Raw genomic sequence first — 25,663 nt, 5'->3', positions numbered from 1 at the left:
ATATCATCTGAAAATTGCTACAACAGTACCAGGAATCTGCTGCATGCCATTTAGTTTCTGTATTTGAGTAGTGTATTCAGTGTCTGCATTTTTTTCTTTCTTTCTTTTTCTTTTTTTTTTTTTTTTTTAGTTTTAAATTTTCTTTTTGCTTCCCCCCAGGACCATGCCTGATGGCTCCTCTACATTGTACCCACTGACCAACTCATTCTAGGAGTAAAGTACCAGATGTTCCTGGGCTAGGTGAGAGTCCTATGGTCCATTTGTTCCTGATTAGTAATCTTAACTGGCCCTCCATTCCTCATTGAGAGTCAGGTGGTAGGGAACAGGCCAGTTTGCTGGGCCTGGGGGGATGATGTATCCTCTTCCTTTAGGTGCAACCCTTCAGCAGCTACTTTCAGCTACATGATTACTGTCCCCTGAGGAGAAGTGTGGGTCTACATGCCAAATTTTCCTTGGCTACATATTGCACTACTGACACTGTGGTTTGCAGGCTTGAATTTTACTAGCCGAAACACTTCTGTTAGGCATCACTCATGTGGCGAGTCTGAACCACCTCCCTCCCCCAAGAATGGTGAGCCAGAACTGTCCACTCATTCCCATCATCCTCAGCCAGCTCTTACAAGCACCTGAGTCTCTAACCAAACTTAGCTCAACTTTACCATAGCCAGAGCTTTATCCCGCTACACCTCAAATCTGTCTTGTGTTTCCATATTTAGTATTAAGTGAAATATATTCAAGGCAGGTGAAGGACTATGCCAGCTGTGTATCTTATTTTCCCTGTAGTTTGTGATTTTCATATATAGGATATCAAGGCACAGTCAAAGTCTGGAGAGCTGAGGGTTGCAGCTATGTTGATGCTGTCCTCTTAGCTTCAAGTGATTGAAACCTCCAGTATACATCAAAGGATTTCACTGCTAATTGTGAAAAGGCTAAGATGAAGATCAGCATCTTCATTTCAGATGTCATGGCACTTTCCCAGAGAAGAGTGGGCTGCTGTCTCCAGGTGAGGAAGGAGCAGCTATCTCAGTTGAAGGGATGGGGAAACTATTCATCAGCAGTACTACAGCCATTGTGCTAAACTGGAGAGGAGAAGCAAAGGCTGAACCATATGATGAAGCTCTCAATTTACCGGTCTGTCTTTGTTGCTATTCTCACCTATGGTGAGAACCAAGACTGAACTTGACAGTCAAGAGGGGAAGGTAAAAACACTTGCACAACATCACACTCATCACATAATCCCACGAAACCTACACCACCAAAATCCACACATAGAAACACAAAAACATTCGCAGAGGCTCTCAGTAATAATCTGCTCAAGCAACAAAGACCTCCAAAGCAGAAACACAAGCAACTTCCACCCCCCAACACAACCCAAATGGCACATAGCCCACAGACTCAGTGTGCCACTCAACCACAGCCCATAAGGCAAAACAACGTACCCAACACACTAGTCATGGGTGACTCTATAGTCAGGCACACTGATGTCCCACTCACTAGGCTAAACAAGGAGAAAGTTACTGTCAGCTGCCTGTCGGGTGCCAGGATCCGCCACATAACCCATGCACTCAGGTCACTCCACAACAAGTACAAATAGGACTCTGTCATTGTCCATGTTGGTGTGAATGACCTGAGATGTACCTCTCTGGACTACATGAAAAGAGACATGGAAGAGCTCTCCGATCTTGTAACCCAGGCAGATATGACCCTAGCCCTGAGTAGCATCCTGCCATCCCCCAGAATGATACCGCAGTACAAGGAAAAATGATTGACTTCAACAATTGGCTAAGCTTCTGGTGTCATTCTAAGGGGATCCAGTATCTGTCTGCCTGGGACGACATGGTCGACAGACCACGATGCTTTGCCAGAGATGGCCTGCACCTATCACCCCTGGGATTCTGGATACTGGCTAAGGCTCTTTCTGCCCCTATAGTGCCTTTTGTTAGGCAAGGTTTAAACTCTATAACTCTAAAAGCCGGACAATACTCCTGCACTTAAAAATATTATCACCCCCTATAACAATCCTAGACCGCTTCGATCCTCTAACAAACTACTAATTCAGACTAGCAAAATTAATAACGCAGCCAGTGATTCTCTCTTTGCAAACTCTGTAAGTAGATCCTAGAACTCTCTTCCAGCTGATATTACCTTACTTTCCACCTTAGGTCAATTTAAAACTAGACTCAAACAACATTTGTCACTTAACTGGCTATGTCAATGTATCAAGCCTGGCTAACTCTCTAGAATGTGTAAAAATCTGTTAACCAGTTTACTGTGTAATTTAATTTAATCCTGACTTGCGCACAGGATTAACTGTAACCTGTGGAACTTGTTTAACTTGCTTAGTTATGTAGTCTCTGTAAATAGTCTGTTTGTAATATGTAATGCTGGTATTATGTAATGCTGTATCTGCTTACCCTTGGAGCTTTTCTCCCCGGGCCTCCGCTGAAAATGGACATGCATCCAGTCGGACTATCCCGGTCAACAAATGTAAAATAAAATAAATGTAAAATAAATAAGGTTTAAATGACAAATTCACCACTGTAACAGGAACAGTCAAGCAAAATCTGAGGGTAATGCTACTCAATGCTGGAAGTCTAAATCTCAAAATCCACTCCCTCGAGGCACTCCTTAAAATGGAGAACATCAATATTTGTGCAGTGACTGAGACCTCTTTCAAGACTCCAGAGAGCACCCCTGCATTACTAAGCTATAACTCATACCACACTTTTCGGCCACCTAACCTGGACTGGAACACCAAAGGCAGAGGTGTGTCCATATTCATTAAAGATATCCACACCTCCAGGCTAGTTGCTCAGCATAATGCATCCGAGGTTATCCAAGTGCAACTAACTCTGGGCAAAACTGCAATCCAAATTGTAGATCCCCCACCATGCCCCAGGATACCCACTCCTCTTTTCTTGATATACTGGAAAATATTAGGGTTCAACCAAACACCTTAATAATGGGCTATTTCAACTACCCCACCATTAACTGGAAAAACTACTCATGTACCAACTCCTTTGCTCAACGCTTTCGGGAATTCATAAATTCCAATGCCCTGGATCAACTTATAAACACCCCCATCAGGGGCAACAATATCTTAGACCTAGTCATTACCAACATGAGTGACGGGTGTTTCACACCTGAAGTCAACTCCTCGTTGGTCAGATCCGACCATAAGCTAATCACTCTAGTTATCCACATCCCGCCCCCACCCTACATTAAGGAAATCATGGTAAAAAATGTCTTAAGACAGAAGTGGTGAAGTTCTTGACACTCATGCAGATGGACAATACAGTTATGACTGCTGAATCCTACATAGATGCACTCTATAAGCACTTACACGAATGCATGGGTCGTGCTATCCCAAACAGAACCAAGACGCTATCCTCCAAAAAAAGGAAGCCAATCTGGTGGTCCCCTGCCATAAACAAACTCTACAACAGAAGGAAGAAACTGTTTCAAAAGAGAGTAAAATCCCATGAGTGGAGGAGTTCCCTGGTCAGCCTCAGTAAGAAGCTGAGATCCCTTATAAGATCCTCCAAAGCTAGCTATGAAAAAAATATTGCCACTGATTCTAGGGACAACCACAAAGCATTCTATAGCTATGTCAGGAATCTCAATGGCAACACCCAGATCTGCTCTGAGTTACAGCACAACGGCATGAAAATTACAGAACCAACTGATATTGCCAATGTCCTGGCAGATAGGTTCAGTGCTAACTTTACCCCTCCTCTCACCCCCTATAGGGCCCATAACTATACAGGAAGAATGCAGAGTCCCTGTGATTACAACTACACAGGTAAAAGCTGCACTCTCTAAAGCCAAAACACAGCATCAATGGGACCGGACAACATCCCAGGCTGCATTTTACATGAACTTCAGAACAAACTGGCTCCCCACCTAAGCACCATGTTCAGTCATAGTCTCACGTCAGGCTTTGTGCCCACTGAATGGTGCACAGCAACAGTTATCCCACTCCACAAAGGGGGAGCCAGCACTGATCCCGGGAACTATCGCCCTATTAGTTTGATGAGCCTGGTCTGTAAGGCCATTGAATGTATCATCATGGAACTCATAAACAAAGACATTGGTAACCTCCAAACTCTAGACCCCCACCCAGTTCGGGTTTGTGAAAGGCAGATCATGCCTCCTGAACCCAATTGACTTCTTTGAGGCAGTCACCAAAGCTGTAGACGAGGGTAAGGTGGTTCACACAGCCTATCTTGACCTCGCCAAGGCTTTCAACACCATCCCCCATTCTGGAATTATAGCTAAACTCACTAAACTAGGTATAAATCCCTAGGTCACACGATGGGTTACCAACTGGCTCACTGACAGAACCCACACTGTAAAAGTTGCAGACTCCAAATCTGACTTCAAACCAGTGACAAGTGGAGTACCACAGGGTTCAGCCCTGGGACCTCTCCTGCTTGATATCTACTTCTCTGAAGTACAGGCTAACACAGAAGGCCTTTGGCTAATGAAGTTTGTAGATGACTGCAAACTTGGAGCCATAGTTGAGTCCCCAAATGATGTGGACATCCAACAGAAGGGTCTGACTGAGACAGATGCCTGGTGTCAGAGCCATGGCCTCAAGCTCAATGCCAAAAAGTGCATTGTCATCCCTTTTGGTAAAACCTCTGTACCCATGAACTACCACATAGGTGGCAGTCTAATTAACACCGAATGTGTAATAAGAGACCTGGGGACCCAGGTGGACAGTAGTCTCTCCTTTGATAATCACATCGCCACAGCAGTCAGGAAATCCTTCTACGTGACACACCTCATCACAAAAGGGTTCTCATCTAGGAAAAAAGAGGTAATTATTCCCCTCTACTCAACACTCATTAGACCCATTATAGAGTACAATGCCCCTTTTGGAATGTACCTCACAAGACATCTGCAGCAGCTGGAAAGGCCACAGAAATACCTCACAAAGAAGATTACTGACCTCAAACAGATGCCCTACACTGACTGTCTCAAATAACTCCAGCTTTTCTCCGTAGCATATCTCCTACTTCGAGATGATCTCTGCCTAACATATAAGGCTATGTCAAACCCAGAGCTGTTGGACATGCTACACCTAAAGAAATCCCAATCCCTCCGAGCTACACACTCTAGGGAACTAAACCTTGTCACCACAATAAACAGGACATGCTAGAGGGATAGATTCCTGTCCCCGAGATTCCCATACTCTGGAACAAGCTACCCATCTATGTCAAGCAAAGTTCCTCATTAACACTCTTCGAGAAAAATCTTGATAAGTGGATGGGAAATAGGAAATACACCCCGGGGATCACTTCTGAGGCTTTGATCGACAGGGGCACAGGAAAATAACTTTCTTGGGTGGCGTAAGCCAGGGAAACTTGTTGGCTAGGCTTACTTAGGCCATTGGGCCGATAGGCTAGTACCTACCTATGAAGCTATTACTTTACCCCTCTGTACCACTGCCACTGGCTACTCATGTTCATTTCTCTCATCTGTTTTCTTCTTCAAGCTTGTCCCCTTTTACTAGGACCCAGACAATATGGTGCATCAAAAGCATTATCTTTTCTCTTCTTTCATCTAACATCTACAAACCTAGCTGTTTTAGTTTCTTGTCATACCTCAGCCAATCCTCTTCATCAATAATTTGTCCTTATGCACTGCATGCTTTCTACCAACCTGATTTTCCTTCTTTTAAATGGCTTCTAGAATATTTCATTATACTCCATATAGTACAGTGGAAGCATGACTCAGTATTTCTGGAATCCATTCTCTGTATTATACAATCCAGCATCTTGGTGATGTTTGTACCTGCCTTCTCACAATACGTAGGATGACTGAGGTGACTTTACTCACAAATCCTGCTTTTCCTTTGTTCTGCTAAGGAGTACCCCAGGACTATATTTTCTTTAGGTTACCCCCCCCCCCCCAGCGTGTATTACCTAGTACCTTCTTTTTTTGTTTTACAATAAATACCATGTCACTTGTCTGACCACAATAGAAACCAGTGCTGGTCTATCTAGAGACTTGCCTCTCCATCTGGGATGTGTCATCAATATCTGTGGCTTCAGATAGGCTATATGCAATGGGCTGTTGCTGTTGTCCAAACCCAAGGCAAAGTCTGACTCAAGTATACTAAGCAGAAGCAGTTCTGTTGGCACTGATATTTGTGGCACAGCTGCTTGGTAACATTTTGCTTGACAAGCATCATGTGCCTCCAGCTGAATCCCTCCTATACACATTGATATTTAAGGTTCCCATCATACCCTTTGAATTTCTATTAATCTCCAGTGAGATACAATGCCCTGCTGAATTTTTGGTACTCTAAATCCACAGCATTTCCTTTTTTTACCTTAGTGGCAACCTAGCCATAGAACCAAATCTGGATTTGATAAAGCTCAGAGGCACAACACCATACTATTCACCACTGACAACAGAAAGTACAACTGTGTGAGGAACTCACTATAATTGTAGATATTCAAAATTCTTTTTCGTTCTTGGTCATTATAGTAGATATACACAGTAAATTAAGCACATTGACAAGTTGAATGAGTGAAAGGGCATTAATTGTGATATGCATTCAAAAAGGCCCTTGGTGAACTCCTTTGATGAAGAAGTCCACAGCACAGGGACCCAACTACTGGTAACTCCCCTCAAAGATACAGCTACTGTATCATCATTATATAATTACATATGCCTATATATGCTATATTCCTGCTACTTTAAAAAAGGCTGCAACTAATGTAAATAATTACAGCTGCATAACACTGATTTCAAATATTTGCACTGTAGTATAACTAGACTATACATCTAATGTGATATACATTAATACACTAACATTAAATTGCTTTGAAAGATAATCTTAATGTGCATAAGACAGGTCAACATATTACTTAGTCATTATATACAGTAAACTGTCAATTAACTGGCACACATGGGGATTGGTAGATGCCGGATAACTGTAGTTTCTGGTTGCTTGAGAGTTACTATTAAAAACAGGCCTGACTAATACTGTACCTTATATTATTTGTTTGGTTTGACTTGTTCTCAGGTTGGGCAGAGAGGGAATTTATTTAACATTTGTTTACCGGGAAAGTCTGACTTGGAATGAAGCCAATTTTCAGAGGAGGGCCTGGGAGAAATGTTCCAGATGCATGTCTTTGTAATGTGGGAGGAAACTGGAGTACCCAGAGAAAACCCACACGAATGCAGGGAGGACATTCAGACTCCACACAGAAGGCCCTCCAGCAGAGAATTGAACCTGAGAACCTCTTGCTGTGAGGTGACAATGCTACTGCTGCACCACTGCACCATACATTTTATTCCTATCTACTTTTTTAAAACTCTATAACTCTAAAAATGTAAGGTATGTTTCTGTGGGGGGGAAAACAGAAAGTGTAACACAAAAATTGTACTGTATTTCTTTGAATTTTTTTTTTCTGGTTGCTTGAAAGTGCTGGTTGTTTGCGTTCCGGTTAGTTGAGAGTTTACTGTAATATTGGCTTTTTGATATTTCTTACATATCTTGAATTTAAATTCACTGGGGTGGATTAGTAACTCCAGTACCATCTGGAATAGCAGCAGGTTGAATATCAGTCTGACTTTCTAAATCTTGAGATTGACCTTGAGTACTACTGAAAGGTGTATTCTCACAAGGAAAAGGTGGTGATGTTTCTGTAGTTCCAGTCACAGATACAGCACAATAGAAATGTAATAAATGAACAACTGTACATCTTTCAAAACAGACTCTTCAGGTACAGGCTTTTTATTTCTTCTGTATCTGTGCCTATATAGACCTTGAACAATATATGATTTTGGTTGTTTTGCTTGACTAGTCACTATAGCAGGTACATTGCTTTTCTGTGAAAGTCAAGAATCCATATTAATTGTCACTCTCACTCTTTGGCTTTTTTGCAATTCAAAGGGTTTATTCAAGGAACTGTTATAATAAAATATCTGCTTGTATTGCCTTTTCTCAGTGTATTAGTTTTTATACTTTTATTTACTAGCAGTAAATATGAGACAGGCAGTTTCATTTAAAGACATGTTTCCATTAACAGATGTGCAGGTGAAAGTTCTAGGTATTGCACGTGCATATTTATGTCTTCTCAGAACTGAAAGATAGCAACCTGAATTCTAAGAACTTCCACATTTCCTTATCACAGCAATGATAGCGTGGACCATTTTTTCTACTTACTCATTACTTTTTTGAATGTCTAAGACTAGAGGTAGTATGTTTGAATTCCCATTATTTCCCTAAAGTACAGACTTTCTGGTTCATGAACTTTATAATGAAGGTTGGTAATACAACATAAGACATACCTCTCAACTTCTTAGCGCAAGAAATCTGGACAAAGGCCCAAAAATGCACACAATTTTTAAATATTGGTCTTACAAACTTAGAAAGCTGATAAAATAATAGGTTTCGCATTAGCATGGATTTTCTGAAGGGTATAAAATCTGAAATTCAATGTATGTTATTATTTTCTTACTTCAGTCCTCAATGATTTGCCGGAAAAAAAGTTTTATGAGGAAAAGACTAAAAATATGAGGCAAAAATCTGGACAGTTGAGAGGCATGTGTAAGATATACCATATCTAGCAAAAGTAGAGTTCAACACTGAATACAGCACTATAACTGGTAGTCTCATTCAGTTGTACAATTTCTGGATATCTTACATAATAATCAGCACACAGGAAATAATGTGTATGTTTATAATGAAACAGACCTACTCCTACTTTTCTTCAAAGAAGACTTAGTATTTCACATGTGAATATTTCTTCTTTTTTGAAGCACAGGAAAAAAGCTAATATTGATGACTATTCTTCTCTTTTAAACTTCTTTTTTGCTGGGGGGCAAGTCCCCCTACACCTCTTGATGTGGAGAGCAAGTCTCCCATACCCCAAACTTATATCTACCAACTCCAAGAATGCCATACCTCAGAGAAAAGAACATATCCCAAGAAATGACCATCTCAGACTTAATATATGTAAGTCTACTTTTCAGCCATTCAGTCTGCTCATTTCAGGACTCTTCTATAGCAGGTCCTGACATTTCACATGGTTACCTTATGAGTAAAGTGGACCTCAATGTCTGTATAATCTACTGTGTATATCTACTATAATGACTGAGGCAAATTAAAGAATTTTGAATATCTACTATTATAGTGAATTACTCGTGCAATTATAATTTGTACTGTCAGTGGTGAATAGCATGACTTTGTGCTTCTGAGCTTTTGCAAGTCTAGATTTGGTTCTATGACTAGATTGCTTCTAAGGTAAAGAAAGAAATGCTGTGGATGAAGAGTATCAAAATTTCATCAATGTCTTTGCATTGTATTTCACTGGAGGTTAACAAATATTGAAAGGGTATGTTGTGGGCCCAGTGACTTTACCTTTGATGGCTATCCATTTAAAAATACAACTCACCACAATTGTATTTGTTCACTTTTCTCATACAGATAATTGCCTCTTCTAGTCTTTCAATAGACACAGGCAGTTGTGAGATAATCCACAAAACTTCCAGTGCTTTTTCTACAAGTCTTCTTTATGCGCTTGCAGATAAGCATTACTTAGGATATCAGCTATATGCATCAACTTAACTGGTTTGTACTGAACTGTAAAATTGTATATTTGCAAATTAACTTAAATTATTTAAAGTATAGCTAGTGCACAATTAAATGAGCTTTAAAATATACCCTGCAGTGGCTTATGACATGACTCCATGGTGACAATTTATCATAGATATAGTCAAGAAACTTAGAACAATCATAAACCATGGCAAACATTTTTTTGGTTTGTTTGCTCATGTATAACATTTCTGGGCATCAGTGAAAGCTTTGGATCTACATTAATTTTGGCCCACATTTCTGCAGTAATACTACTCCAAGCCCTTGCTGACTAGCACCTGCCTGAAGTGTAATTGGCTGGAATACTTCAGATAATTTTAAAACAAGCACCTGAGTGACTAATGTTCAAACATCTCAAGTTCCTTTCTTGTTTCATTGACTACAACCAAGCATTATCACTCCCTGATTTGCTTTGTAATGGACTTGGAAACATATTATCCCATACAAAGAAATATTATAAGAAATGAACTGCTATGGGAGTTCTGAATATTTTATTAGTGCTACCCAAGTCTAGTTTGAGGCTTTCCAAAATTACCAATATGTCCTGCTTATCTGAGAGACAAAGCTCAAATTCAAGATTTATTCTTGCTAAATTTCAAATCTCCTTGCTTTACTCTGTTCAGTCACTTGAAAAGTCATAAGTCATGCTACTGTTTAGAAGCTCCGTGAACTATAACATTATCAATAATATTAATGCCTTTTAACCTTCAATCTTTTCAACTATTTCTCTTTGAAACATGTCTGTTGCAGATGAGATTCCAAAAGACATTCTTAGAAAACTGTATCTACCAATGGGGTGTTAAATGTGCAAAGATTTGTGCTACCTTTATTTAGCTTACTTTTCCAAAACCTTTGATTAGCATTCAGCACAAATAAGAACTTATTAGGCTTAGAAGTAAAAATAATTTTGACTGTAATTATTTTCAATCTAGTTTTGTAGATCAGTGACTAATTAAAGCTTATCTTACACTGCAGATGTCACCACACTATTTACCAATTGCTAGATACTGTTCAATTACTCTAAATGCATGTTTACTGAATTACTTAACTGTAAACTTAGAGTCTCCTTGCTCCTTTATCTGTTTAAAACTTTCATTTAGTGGCTACAGCTAGTAGCTGTAATAGTGTGCATTACTATAATTTCATTTTAATTGAATTACTAAACTGTAAACTGCTTTTTCATACTGAGACTTGTATTTTCTGTTTGTGAGTGCTCTTTCTGTGCATTTATTGTGAGGTTTCTGTGTTCTACTCAGGTTGTATAATCTTGATAGAGGCCTACAGTTGTCAAGGCCTGGTAGTTTTGTTTGTTGAGTTTCCTGTTTCTGGCAGCCATTTTCTGATGATAGTGTGTTGTTTTCATTATTATTGAGAGTAACAGGGTTTCCTGACCTTCTGTAGCACGAGTGATTGGGTAACAGCAGGGGCTAGTAGGACTGAGTAGTAATTTGAGCTCCTTGGTATATAAACCCTGTGTCTGCAAAGGGTTGTGCTTGTATTTACCAGGCTGTGGATGGTGATTTATTACTGGGGCTAAGCAGAAATTCCTTAAGATTCCAAGAGCAGAATACATTATTTCTTACACTTATTTCATTGAATTGTACTTCTGTAATGCTTATAATTGTGCTGTACAGTTAATCTACTATATTTTGTACTGTTATAAAGCTTTTTTACTGTTTCACTGCATTTATGTACTGTTTTATACTGTTTTAACTGTATTTCTCATTGCTAGATACTGTTTGTGAGTACTCTGTCTATGCCTTTCTGTGCATTTTTTTTTGAGGTTTCTGTATTCTAGTCAGGTATCATATAACTGATTTGTTTGCAGTTAAAAACATTATCTAGAGTCTCCTTGCTCCTTTATCTGTTTAAAACTTTCATTTCGTGGCTACAGCTAGTAGCTGTAATAATTCCCCACCAGCCCGTCCTATTGTTGTCTTGTTCTTATACTTGTTGGCTTTGCAGCTGCCCGCCTATACTGTATATTTGATTAGGGATATTGCTCTCAGTCTAGTGTCATTAGTTCATTCTACCTAATAGAGAGAGAACATTTGAGAAGGCAAACCCACTTAGATTTTTAACCTTGAATTATCTTCTGTTCCAGCTTTCTCCTTTTCCACAAAAAACAAACAAACAAAAATAAATTCTAAGCTTGTTTCCCCCTTTCCTGTAACTAGTCTAGTCCAGATACAGATTTGCTGTATCCAGGACTGTTTGTAAGCTCCTGAGCCCCCCAAGCCTGTCTGTGTTGGAGGGAAACCTGCTAGCTTATCAGTGGGAGTGGTAAGCACTAGGTAACATAACTACCACATATGGAGTGGTTTCTGGTCCAGAAATTGTAGTTATTGGCCGTTTGGGCAGTTCTTCCATCTCTCTCAACTTTCTGATTTAAAAGCCTGCATTTGCACTTAATTCCCCCTTTTCCAGTGACTATTGTAGTCCAGATACAGATTTGCTGTATCCAGGACTGTTTGTAAGCTCCTGAGCCCCCCCCAAGCCTTTCTGTGTAAGAAGGAAGCCTTTTAGCTTATCAGTGGGAGTGGTAAGCACTAGGTAACCTATCTACCACATAAGGAGTGGTTTCTGGCCCAGAAATTGTAGTTATTGGCCATTTGGGCAGTTTTTCCATCTCTTTCAACTTCCTGATTTAAAAAAACACATTTGCACTTGTTTCCCCCCTTTCCTGTAACTAGTCTAGTCCAGATACAGATCTACTGTATTCAGGACTGCTTGTAAGCTTCTGTGCCCCTAAGCCGTTCTGTGTTGATGGGAAGCCTTCTAGCTTAGCAGTGGGAGTGGTAAGCACTAGGTAACCTATCTACCACAAGAGGAGTGGTTCCTGGCCCAGAAATTGTAGTTTATTGGCCGTTTGGACAGTTTTTCCATCTCTCTCAACTTTCTGGTTTAAAAGCCTGCATTTGCACTTGTTTCTCACCTTTCCTGTAACTAGTCTAGTCCAGATACAGACTTGCTGTATCCAGGACTGTTTGTAAGCATCTGAGTGGTGCTAGAGTCTGCTCTTCAATTTTTCCTTTAGATCTACTAGTTCTATTCTCTCCTGCATTTATACTAGCTTATCAGTCTTGCATTTTACCAGACTTCTTGTAGCAATTATTGTAGCATGCAAAAATGCTACCAGCACTAAACGTTCTACAAGGAAACAGATCTAGTACTTATTATCAATGACCACCCCTCCAGGCATGTCTAAAGGTCAGTTCCCTGTGCTTTCTCCTATTGACCTGGTGAACTTGGGCATCCTGAAGCAATGTAGCAACTGCCTCATGTACACCAACAACCCTCTCCTCTTACCTTCCAACACTCAGACTTGCAAGAGATGCACTTATATATCCAAACTGGAAGCCACACACTCTCCAGCCAAGACCGGAATATCTAGTCAAGAGGAAAAGGTCAACCTTGCACCACACCACATGGAACACATAACCCTCCAGAACACACACCAGCACTGCCTTCACATAAAAACACAAACCACACACCCACCTTTGTGGAGGCTCTCAATAAAAATCTACCCAAACAGCAGAGACCTACAAGGCAGAAATGAGCTTAACCACCACAACACAACACTAATCATGAGACACATAACCTTTCTAAACAGTGTGCCACTCAACCAAAACCCCTAAGGCAAAACAGCATGCCCAACATACTAGTCATAGGTGACTAGATAGTGAGGCATACTGATGTCCCACTCACTAGGTTGAATAAGGAGAAAGTAACAGTCAGCTGTCTGTCAGGTGCCAGGATCTGCAACATAATGCACGTACTCAGGTCCCTCAACAACAGGTACAAATATGACTCTGTCATTGTACATGTGGGTGTGAATGACCTGAGACATACCTCCCTGGACTACATGAAAAGAGATATGGAGGAGCTCTTGGATTATGTAGCCCAGGTGGGTATGACCCTAGCCCTGAGCAGCATCCTACCATCACCCAGAATGATGCCACAGTACAAGCAGAAAATGATTGATTTCAACAATTGGCTAAGTTTCTGGTGTCATTCTAAGGGGATCCAGTATCTGTCTGCCTGGGATGACATGACTGACAGACCTCAATGCTTTGCCAGTGATGGCCTGTATCTGTCATCCCTGGGCTTCCAGATACTGGCCAAGGCTCTTGCCACCCCTGTGTGTGTCTTTCGGCTTATCCCGGTTAGGGGTCACCACAGTGGAACTCCGGTCTGCTAATGTTTGGTAGTGGATTTTTACGTGCCGAGTTACCAGCCCTGACGCACAACCTTCAATGAAGGCATGCCCATTCATGCATGCCTCCACACAGAAGACGCTCTAGCTGAGAATCAAACGGGACAACGTCTTGCTGTGAGGTGACAACGCTACTGCAGCACCACTACCGCGGATTCTATAGTGCCTTTTTTAGGTGGTGTTCCAAAGAGAAAATTACCACCATAACAGCTACAAACAAATGCAATCTGAGGGTCATGCTGCTCAACACTAGAAGTCTAAATCTCAAAATGCACTCACTCGAAGCACTCCTTAAAATGGAGAACATCGACATTTGTGCTGCAACAGAGACCTGGTTCAAGGCAGCAGAAAGCACCCCTGCACTACTAAGCTATAACTCACTCCACATCTTTCGGCCCCAGAACTTGGACCAAAGCACCAAAGGCGGTGGTGTTTCTATATTCATAAAGGATGTGCACACCTCCAGACTGGCAGCTCAACATAACGCATCGGAGATACTTCAGGTGCAGCTAACACTGGGTAAGACAGCAATTCAGGTTGTAGCCTGCTATAGGTCCCCAACCATGTCCCAAGACTAGCACTCCATGTTCCTAAGCACCCTGGAGAATATTAGGGTCCAGCTTAACACTCTCTTACTAGGCAACTTGAACTACCCCTCCATTAACTGGATAAACTACTCATATACCAATACACTTACCCAACATTTCCTGGAGTTCATTAATTCCAATTCCCTGTACCAGCTCATTCTTACTCCCACTAGAGGTAGCAACATCCTTGACCTGGTCATTACAAACATGGGCAACCATTGCTCTACATCAATAGTCATCTCCTCCCTGGTTAGATCCGACCACAAACTAATCACCTTGGAAATCCACATCCCCCCCCCCCCCCCACAAAGGTAACTACCATGAAAAACTTCTCCAAAGCTAACTTTGGGCTCCTAAAAACAGAGGTGGCTAACTTCACAGCACCCATGCAAATGGAGAATAGTTGTGTGACCGCAAAATCATACACAAATGCAATGTATGAACATGTACACAAATGCATGGATCTCGCCATACCCAATAGAACTGAGACACTCTCCTCCAAAAAAAGGAAGCCAATCTGGTGGTCCCCTGCCATAAACAAACTATACAACAGAAGGAGGAAACTGATGTGGAATAAGGTGAAGTCCCAAGACTCACAAAGCTCCCTTATCAGCCTCAACAAAAAGTTGAGATACCTCACTTCCCCCCAAAGGACCAATCATAATGCCAGTAGATTGCCAAGCACCCAGTATTACTGCTGCACAGGTTAAAACAGCACTGTCCAAGGCCAATAATACAGCTTCTATGGGACCTGACAATATCCCTGGTTGTGTTCTACATGCACTACAGAGTGAACTGGCACCTCACCTGTGTGCCCTGTTCAATCACAGCTTCATCTCAGGCTTTGTCCCTACCGAATGGCGCCCTGCTACAGTCATCCCTCTCCACAAAGGAGGACTAACTACAGTCCCTGGGAACTATCTCCCCATTAGCCTGATGAGTCTGATATGCAAAGCTTTGGAACGCATCATCCTGGACCTTAAAAACAAGGATGTAGGCACTCTCCAAACTCTGGATCACACACAGTTTGGTTTTGTGAAGGGTAGATCATGCCTGCTCAACTTGGTTGACTTCTTTGAGTCAGTCACCAGTGCTGTGGATGAAGACAAGGTGGTTCATACAGCCTGCCTTGATCTGGCCAAGGCTTTTGATACCATTCCCCACTCAGGAACCATAGAAAAATTCACTAAGCTTGGCATCAACCCCTATATCACTAGGTGGGTTGCAAACTGGCTCACAGATAGAACCCACAGTGTGAAAGTAGCTGACTCCAACTATAATGTACTAGATTACTTGTAAGAAATTTGGTATGATTAAAATGATTCATACCGTGCTGTTACAGAATAATTTTTAGATTGGTATAGAAAGCAGCAGTACAAATTAAACCAACAGTACAAATTAAACCATCACAACAATGAAGCTACAGTACAAATGAAATCGGCACAACAATGAAGGTATAGGTTCTGGAGCCAGTTCCAGCAGTGATCTGTTAACCAGTGAAAGGGAACTGATGTTATACAAACTGAATACCACTAAAGCAAAATGCATAAAGAATGATTGACAAACTAAATATCTGCATACAAATAATTAAAAAAAAAACAGACTGCTTGTGTCTCTGTAAACATTTAGCACTAGCTGCAGCTAGGCTGCCTCTCCTCAGGATGCTGAGGTGGTGAATATATTAGAGAACATCTGAAGTAACCATACTGTGTAGAAATTAATGATTATAGTCAAGGCCCTGCACACCACCTGCATTAAAAGCCTGATATAGACCAGGCCTCTCTCCATCATGTTGCATCTGAAAAACCTCAGTAGTATATGAAATGGTTTACTATGACTTACACGAACTGCAGTAAGTCGAATGGCCGCTATAAGAAATCATGGTTTCTAAGGGACAGGAAACTGAACCAAAATTGGTCGATCACATTCAGTCAAGTTGCATGATGCATTTCACCTTTTGGAGGGAGGTCATTCTCGTGCTTTAGTGAGGAACAGGGAAGTAGGCCATTTCCTCACTGCAGTGCGATCTCGGTGTTGATATATTTAATATGCAGGGTGTGTGGGGGGCGCAGGGGGGATGTAGCCTCCTTACTAAATAGTAAAGGTAAAGTGAGTAACACGGGTGGAAGGCGGGAATGTCAAAAATATCGAGTACTCATTTCCGTGTTTCCCATTTTTGACATTCCGGTCTTCCGCTGTTTCGAAATGCAACATTATTTTTTCATGTTGCAACTGTTCAACCTGACCCCTTTCGAATATAGCATAGTAAACCATATGAAACAGTAGAAGTAACTCAGATTCTACAATAGTAAACTTTTATTTTGGAAATAAAGTGAAGTTTGTTGAAGTGAGGCACTGGGGTAGAATCAGTGTGGAAAGAAGATCCTCTTGAGCTTGACTCTAGTCTGGCACTGTAAAGAGACCTGAGAGGTGTAGAATAAATGGGAGGCCTCAGCCACTTGTGAAATACCACTACTTTTATAGTAGTTTCACTTACCAGGTGAGGCAGGCATGTGTGCATGCCAATCTGGTTGAAATGGATCGCTCTATATTTGTCTGACAGCAGTAAATCTCTGTAATGAAACAATAGATTGTGTGAAACATTAGCCATATTTTGCCACCTAACATACAAGACATGCACTACAAAATAATAAAGCTGCACACACACACACACACACACACACACACACACACACACACACACACACACACACACACACACACACACACACACACACACAAGCACATATGCTCATAACAGAATGCTACTGTGGAAGTGATGTTTACATGTAAAATATAAACATCATCGATCATATCTTATGAGTAAGAATTGCAGCAAGCAGTGCATATTTTACCCCAGTAGTTTTTACTAAAATGTAAGCTGTAAGCTTAAGTACTTTTTGTTTCAGTGCGGACCCAGAAAGACAGGACTGGTGATACCACCTCTGCTAAGACACCAGTCACCAGCAGAGTACCTCAGGGCTCCAAGGTGAGACTGCTCCTATTTGGCATTTACTTCATGTAGGTAAAGGCTAATGTTAAGGGCCTTTGGTGGACCAAGTTCACTGATGACTGCAAATAGGGAGCCATCACAGACTCCCCAAGAGAGTCTAATATAGACAAATGACTGGTGCCAAAGTCACAGACTAAAACTGAACTCCAAGAAATGCATTATAGTGCTTTTTGGGAGAACTGACTCCCAGGCTAATTACACCATCAATAAGACACCCCTAAGAGTTATCTCAGTAGTCCGGGATCTGTGAACATATGTAGATTGTAATCTGGCCGTTGACCAATATGTGGCCAAGGTAGTAAGAAAATTATTCTATGTCCTTCAACTAATAAGTAAAGGCATGGCATCCAGGTCCAAGAAAGTCATAGTGCTACTTTATGTGGCCCTTATCAGACCCATCATTGAGAATAATGCCCCCTTCGGCATGTACCTGACCAAACATATGCAACAGTTGGGACTCTCACAAAGGCTCCTTACTAGGAAAATTGAGGGTATAAATGGTTGTCCTATGTGGATTGCCTGAGCCTTAACTCTATACTCTGTGTCTCCTACAAGTTACTGAGAGGCGATCTATGCTTGGCATACAAGGCATCCTTGGACCCAGCTCTGATGGACCTTTTGCGCATCTACAAAATGAGCAGCATCAGAATCACCAGATCCAAGGATTTACATTTTGCTTGTGATATAAATAAGACATGTTGGGAAGACAGATTTGTCTCAGGGACATCCTAACCCTATTTAAACGTAACCTTGACCAATGAATGGGAAAACAGAAATTCACCTGGATCTGGCCCTCATGTCTCTGATAGACGGTGACTAATGCCCAAACTAATATACCCCCATATAACCTCTAGAAACTTCATAACTAACATACCCCCTCCTAATAAATGCCCATGATACCTTCGGACAGAATTTGGTTGGATCACATGGCTAGGCCTGTAAAGGCCGTGGTGGTCATTAGCCTAGTATATAACTATGAGCCTATGGGAGCTCTCAGGCTGTTATTCACCTTGGTTGTTCAGCAATTCATAAAATTAATTCACAAACATGAAACAGGTTAGAAGAAATAAACTAGCTGGAGGTAGGTGCCATTAATGAGATAAGAATATGTTCTTGAATGTTTCCTATTATGATGCGCTTCTAATACGCACTGTACAGTGCCACTGAAGAAGGCTATTGAAATATCACCACCTCTTACAGAGTGATCCCCATGTAGATTTGGAAATGATTATAATAAGAGGCAATGAAAAGAGCAAGCCATTTAGAAATGGTTTGTTTCTTCCACTGATTTGCCTAGCTTACCCATAACAAATGAAACAACAGGCTGCCCTTTGATATATCTTTTATCCTTGCAGTGCAAAGACAAAGTAGTCTCCAAGGATCAAGTAATGTAAAAGTGTGTCACCTCTGTTCTGAGGATAAGTAAAAAGAAGGAAATTTAATATTTTCATTAAACACAATAACAACCATGACGTTATGCATAGAAAGAAGGATTTTCTGACCTTTATTATGAGGATGAGACTACAAAGAAGGCAGTTTAATTTTTGGTTGAGTACGATAGAAGAAATTAACTTACGCTTAAAAGGAAAGATTAGTGCCCTAACAGACAGTATGACTGAAAAACAGTAAAATGCACTTTGACAGCGAGGCCTTTTCTTTTCACAGAAACTATGGCAGTTACGACATTTTAAGAATATATAATGAGATATTTCAGTAGGAGTTTTGGACAAAGTTTCTTAAACAATGTTCACATCCTGTTTCAGAACCAAAACCTTTTTTGGTGGCCTAATATGATGAACTCTGCTCACTTACACATGCTAAAAAAAAAGATGAACGGTATAATGCCAAAATGTGCTTCCCATAGGAAATTATTGCTGGTGCAGTTTCTAATTGAGTGCTGGCAATGATTCACTTATTTTGGGAGCTAGCTCCCTTTTTCAATTTGGTGTGACCATGGAGATGGTATATATAAGTTTGGAGGATATAAGGGGGCTTGATCTCCACATCGGGGAACACAGATAAAAAGGATTTTTCCCCCTTTCAACTTCCAGGCATTTTTTTTATCCTTTCGACATGTCAGCTTTCAGGAATCTTGTTTCATAGGAACAAATTAACAATGGCAAGAAAAGTTAAGGCTGGATCAGAACAATGCATTCTAATGGATAACTAAGATAAGTGAAGCTTTCACCTGCAGGTATGCCATATTCATGCACTCACCTCAAAACTTCAAAACATTTTCCATTAGCACATACGATTTCCCGCTGCTTTTTTTTGTCTGTTGTAGAGTGTTTACCATATCAAGACATTTTATTTGTCTATCTATCTGTCTATCGATCTATCTGTCTATCTATCTATCTATCTATCTATCTTTTGTTGACCGGGTTAGTCTCACTAGGCTAGTAGTCTCTTTTCAGGGGAGATCTGAGGTGGTATTTATAATACCAGAGGAAATTTGGCCACAGCATCAGGAACTTCCTCTACTTATCATTATTGTGAGTGGGAACCATTTTGGAGTAGCACTTCCTGTGTCCATTCCAGACAAAGCAGTGGCCCAGAGATACAAGAAAACAGATGTAGGGAGAAGGAGATGATGGAGTAGTGAAAGAAATAAAAGAGAAAACAAATATCAAAACCAGAGAATGTGTGCAGGATTCTGAGGAAATATTTCAAGGAAACCTGTTTGATAGAGATGAGTCCGCAAATGATAGATGCATAATTACAGCCATCCAGTTGGGAGGGTTGCAGGTAGATTTACTCAAAGAAATGGTGGTGCAGAGTGAATCAGAAAATGAAGGAGGCATTTCCTGGATAGGATGCATTATGGAGAAAACACAAAAGGAGGATGCAGAGACAATTGTGAAATATAGAGGTAATTTGGAAAAGAAAACATATGCAAAGAAAGTAAAGGAAGGCAAGCTGGAGTAGCATAAAAGAAGACAGAAGAACATGAAAAAAGAAGTATATGGTAAGGATTCAAAGTAAAGAAGACACAGAAATGGGCAGGTATGAAGTGTGGGAACATTTAAGAGCTCCTTTGCATGTAAAAGCACATGAGGTAAGATATTTTTTTCTTATTCACAAAGAAGCACTTTGTGACATTATATTTTAAACAGTTTTTTCAATGGAAATTTTTCTTGTAGAATAAGAAAAAAATGAAGACTATTACCTATGGAATCTTTATATGATAAAAGCATTTAATAAGGAAACAAAAAAGAAGAGACTTTGCAAGGACATTTGAAAGCTTTATGTAAAGAAGTATTGGACATTAAAAAAAAGTTTATGGCAAAAGGGGTTTATGGACTGATGGCTGGGATTGTAACATTGTGTTAAAAGTAGAAAGAGAAAAAATGATACATATACTAAATATGATAAATATTCCGCTGTAGTACAGTGGTTGCATTGTTACCTCACAGCAAGAGGTTCTCCTGTTCGATTCTCGGCAGGAGTACCTTCTGTGTGGAGTCTGCATGTCCTCCCAGCGGTCGAGTGGCTGCCAAAAGACATGCTTGAATGGGCGTGCCTTTGCTGAAGGTTGGGCGTCGGGCTGGCAACTCGGCACCATAAAAATCAACTGCCAATCATTATCGGACTGGAGTTCCGCTGTGGCAACCCCCAACTGGGAAAAGCCGAAAAGACAAACAACAACAGCATACTAAATATGATAAATGTGGAGGTGAAGATGGATGCTGTAAAATACTGGAGACATCAAAAAACATGTTTTTTTGTGGAAAAGAAGGACATTTGATAAGTAACTGTGATAAAAAAAATGTTATATTTGTGGGGAAATGGGACATGGTGCAAAAAATGTGAATTGAAATGCTATAAATATAACAAAGTTGGACATCTGTGGATAGAATGCAAATATAAAAATAACAATAAGGAAAGTGAAAAAAGAGAGAAGAAAATAAACAAAAGAAGAAATTTCAGAAGTAATAGAAGTAGAAGAAAAATTAGATTATAAAAATAATAAAGAGGATATAGAAAAAGGTTCTGAAATAAGTGATGAAGACATAATCTGGGAGGTAGTAAAAGAAAAAAAAAAGAATTCTATTGGTAAAAGTGTATAAGGCAGAAAAAAGAAAATTTAAAGGGATAAGTAAAAAAGAAAAAAAAGAAAGGAAATGGATGAAAAAGAATACCGAGAGGTACAGATTGGGGCGTGATATAATGGTTATGGTATTTGACTCACAAACACAAGGTACAGTGTTTAATACTCACCTGGGGAAAAAATTGGTTAGGCTTAGGATGGCCTGTTAAGAAAACTTGTCTAGTATCCGGGTATAAACTTATGAAACCATGAATCAAAGGGAAAATTAAAATTTTAGAGTGCTTTTTTGTAAATGTGAATAGTATTAAGAATGTAGTAAGAAGAATAGGAATTTTGGAGTGGTGTAATACATGTGATATTGAAGTAATTGTATTAGAATGGGTCTATATTATAATATCGAACTGAACAAATGCCGAATGGCCAAAATATCGAAAGTGCTGTTCAAATAACTTGGTTTTGTGGGGGGCTGCACCCCCCCCACCCCACCCGCTAATTATCCGCACTACAGTGAGGAAAGGGCAAAATTCCATATCTTCTCTGCACCCCAATCCCACAAACTAGAACTTGATGAACGGCACTTTCAATATTTCGGCCATTCGACATTCGTTCCATTCGATATTAGAATATAGACCCATTAGAATACACATGGTTTTTATCAAATAAAGAAAGATTACAAACCGAGAAACTATGGGAGGAAAGATAATCTGGAATTTGGGAAATGATAGTTGTTCTGGAATAGCTGTATACTGTAGAAATACAGGCCACTTCTATGGGCTACGCGTGCAAAAGTTCCAGGACCATTAGCCTAGTACACACCTATGAATCTATGAACCTATGAACCTATGTAACTTCAGCAAAAGCGAGAAGATTAACCAATGTAGATTTAAAATGGAAAGGACATGTGTATAGATTTGTGCTACCTGGATAAGAATAGATTTGATGACAATGGGTTAAGAGGGAGCACGCTACCCTGTGGCAAATGTAATGTTGGTAGTTTCTTAGGCAGCAGTGGTATCTTTGACCATCCTGATAATGGGCGCATAGGTACAAATTTAGTGTAAGTGCCAACTGCATGACATTACATGTTGTTTACTTAGTCTACTGCAGGTCCTGCAAAGCATTCTATGTCGGGAAAACTGATAGGACATTTAGAGACAGGATCAGGGACCACCTCTACAACATACAATGTGCTTCCATGATCAATGCTTTGTCTAAGCATGTGATTAGTACTAACGCTAGTCATACTTTCAGGTTTATGGTTATTGATAGAATTTTTCCCACAGCTAGAGGTGGTGACATCAGGAACTTAACTGAAACCAGAGAGGTCAAATGGATGATAAAACTAAGGGCTGACCAAGGTAGTGGACTTAATGAAAAAGTTTCACTTAGACCTATACTGAAGGGACGTAGCCTTAGGAGTTGACCTTGCTTCATTTCACATTTTTATATCTTTTATTCTTTATTTTCATTTATGATATGTACTAATTATTTCATATGTATTTTATATGTATTTATTATGTTTTATGTCTACTTTATATAATTATATGCCCTATCTCTTTATTTTTACAAATTCTTTAGCTGTTAACGTGATTGGCTTAAGGGTATTTGAATTATGTATATATCGCAGTGGCTCATTCTCTCTGTGTCTATGGTCTGGTGAAGCAATAGTGAAAGCACTTACCAAGTTTTATTTTATTTCTTTGGCAACTAAGTTTTATTTGTTTGGTAATAAATACATTCCTACATCAGCCAGTGTGTTACTCCATTGGTTTTGTTTTGTGATTATCCCATTTTTCTTCCAACGGTGTATTTATCTAAGTCTGTGCATTTCCAAAGTGTATTGCTTTATAACATGATATGCTTATACTAACTGTAAAGAAAGGGAAGGCTTATTTCATCAGATTTTAGTCTATGTAGTGTTAAATATGAATATTATAATAACAGGAGAACTTAACTGTAATTTAAGCGGTAAGAGCAAAAAGAAAGGAAATGATATAAAAAATATTAGAAGCAATAAGATGTTGTTGTATCTTTCGGCTTTTCCCAGTTAGGGGTCGCCACAGCGGAACTCCGGTCCGCTAATGATTGGCAGTAGATTTTTACGTACCGACTTGCCAAGCCTGACGCACAACCTTCAACGAAGGTACGCCCATTCATGCATATCTCCACACAGAAGATGCTTTAGCTGAGGATCGAACAGGACAACGTCTTACTGTGAGGCGACAATGCTACCGCAGCACCACCATCGCAGCTTTGGTAAGTTAAAACTTTGGGAAAAAATTCATGGCCTTACAAGAGGGGTACGTATAGAACTGAAATTGATTATTTATACTATCATGAGGTTTAGTTATAAGAGAAGGGGAGGTAGTTGAAATATAATTTTCTGATCATCTTGCAGTATGGCTAGAGATAAAAGAAAACAAAGAAAATAACAGATAGTAGAATGTATCGCTAAATATCCACTCAGTGTTGTCTTGTCCTACACTCGGTCACTATCGTCCTTCATTGAGCAGAACTTGTGGTCATTACATCTACATACAAGTATACTGAGACTTTGTCATTGTTTCATAGTCTGTGGTCACTACATCTACATACAAGTTTACTGAGACTTTGTCATTGCTTCATAGTGTGTGGTCACTACATCTACATACAAGTTTGCTGAGACTTTGTCATTGCTTCATAGCCTGTGGTCACTACATCTACATACAAGTTTACTGAGCCATGTGGTCACTACATCTACATACAAGTTTACTGAGACTTTGTCATTGTTTCATACTGTGGTCACTACATCTACATACAAGTTTACTGAGACTTTGTCATTGCTTCATAGCCTGTGGTCACTACATCTACATATAAGTTTACTGAGCCATGTGGTCACTACATCTACATACAAGTTTACTGAGACTTTGTCATTGTTTCATAGCCTGTGGTCACTACATCTACATACACTGAGACTTTGTCATTATTTCATAGCCTGCGGTCCCTACATCTACATACAAGTTTACTGAGACTTTGTCATTGACATCTACATACAAGTTTACTGAGACTTTGTCACTTTTTCATAGCCTGTGGTCACTACATCTACATACAAGTTTATTAAGACTTTGTCATTGTTTCATGTAACCATGGTTATCATAAAGAACCTTGCTGTAATTTAACTTTAATCAGTTTAATACATGCCTGCTCTGTGAAATAATAGGACCCCTTACTAGCTGCTCACTGTTTCTTTTCACTTGGCCAGTAGACTATACTGCATATTTACTTATTTATTTATTTATTTATTTAACATTTGTTGACTCTGCATAGAAGGCACCCCAGCTGAGAACTGAACTGCAGAACCTCTCGCTGTGAGGAGATAATGTTAACCTCTGCACCACTGTGCCACTTCTCATCAATGGAACTGCCGTGACTGACATCCAAAATATTATCGACAGATAAGTGAGAGGCTTCGGCCACCATTTTATACTTTCATAACATTGTGCTATAGCTCCAAATGGGACTGTGGGCCTAGGCTTTTCCTTTTTTCCTTTTCTGAACTGGAACTGTTTAGCTTTATCTCAAAATAGTACTGGCTGTCGTTTTGAGGATCTCATGTTACTCACCACTCAGTGTGGATTTCCTCTTAAATACTTTGTGGATTACAAATACCTGGTTTCATATGAGTTCCAACTTTGGGCCCCATCAGGCTGGCATTAAGACTGTAAGTAGTCACTGGCCAGTGAACAGGGTATAACAGAGTGTTTTCACAGTTTGGTCTGATTAGAACTGATCAAGGTTATAGCTGCTGTTAGTATTGTTGCATTATAGAATCTTTACTACTTAATGACATTGCATTTTTGCTCATATTTGAATGACAAGACCTCTCTTATTGAGTTCTGGGAGGTGTGATTTCGCTGTATGTATACCTCATATTGGCTTATTGCTAAACTTTGTGCTACTGCAATAATTTGTTTGCTATGGTGCTGTTGCTCTTAAGACTAGAGTTACCATCTAGAATAAAATCTGTTATTATTTGCAACCTTGGTGTGTTGGGTGTAAATAGGGGTGTCACCAGAATCAGGTAGGAAGGAACCCATACACTATTCAGCTACACCTGCAGGTGCACTACAATACTGTTTGAGGTACGGGTTAATTGGCTAATCCCATGAATTATTCTAAGTGATGGTGTTATATTGTGCCTATC

Source organism: Protopterus annectens, chromosome 5.part1, assembly GCF_019279795.1.
Source record: "Protopterus annectens isolate FY-2018-M chromosome 5.part1, PAN1.0, whole genome shotgun sequence".
Classification (NCBI taxonomy): domain Eukaryota; kingdom Metazoa; phylum Chordata; order Ceratodontiformes; family Protopteridae; genus Protopterus; species Protopterus annectens.
The sequence above is the reverse complement of the archived record's forward strand: the minus strand, read 5'-3'. Positions refer to the sequence as shown.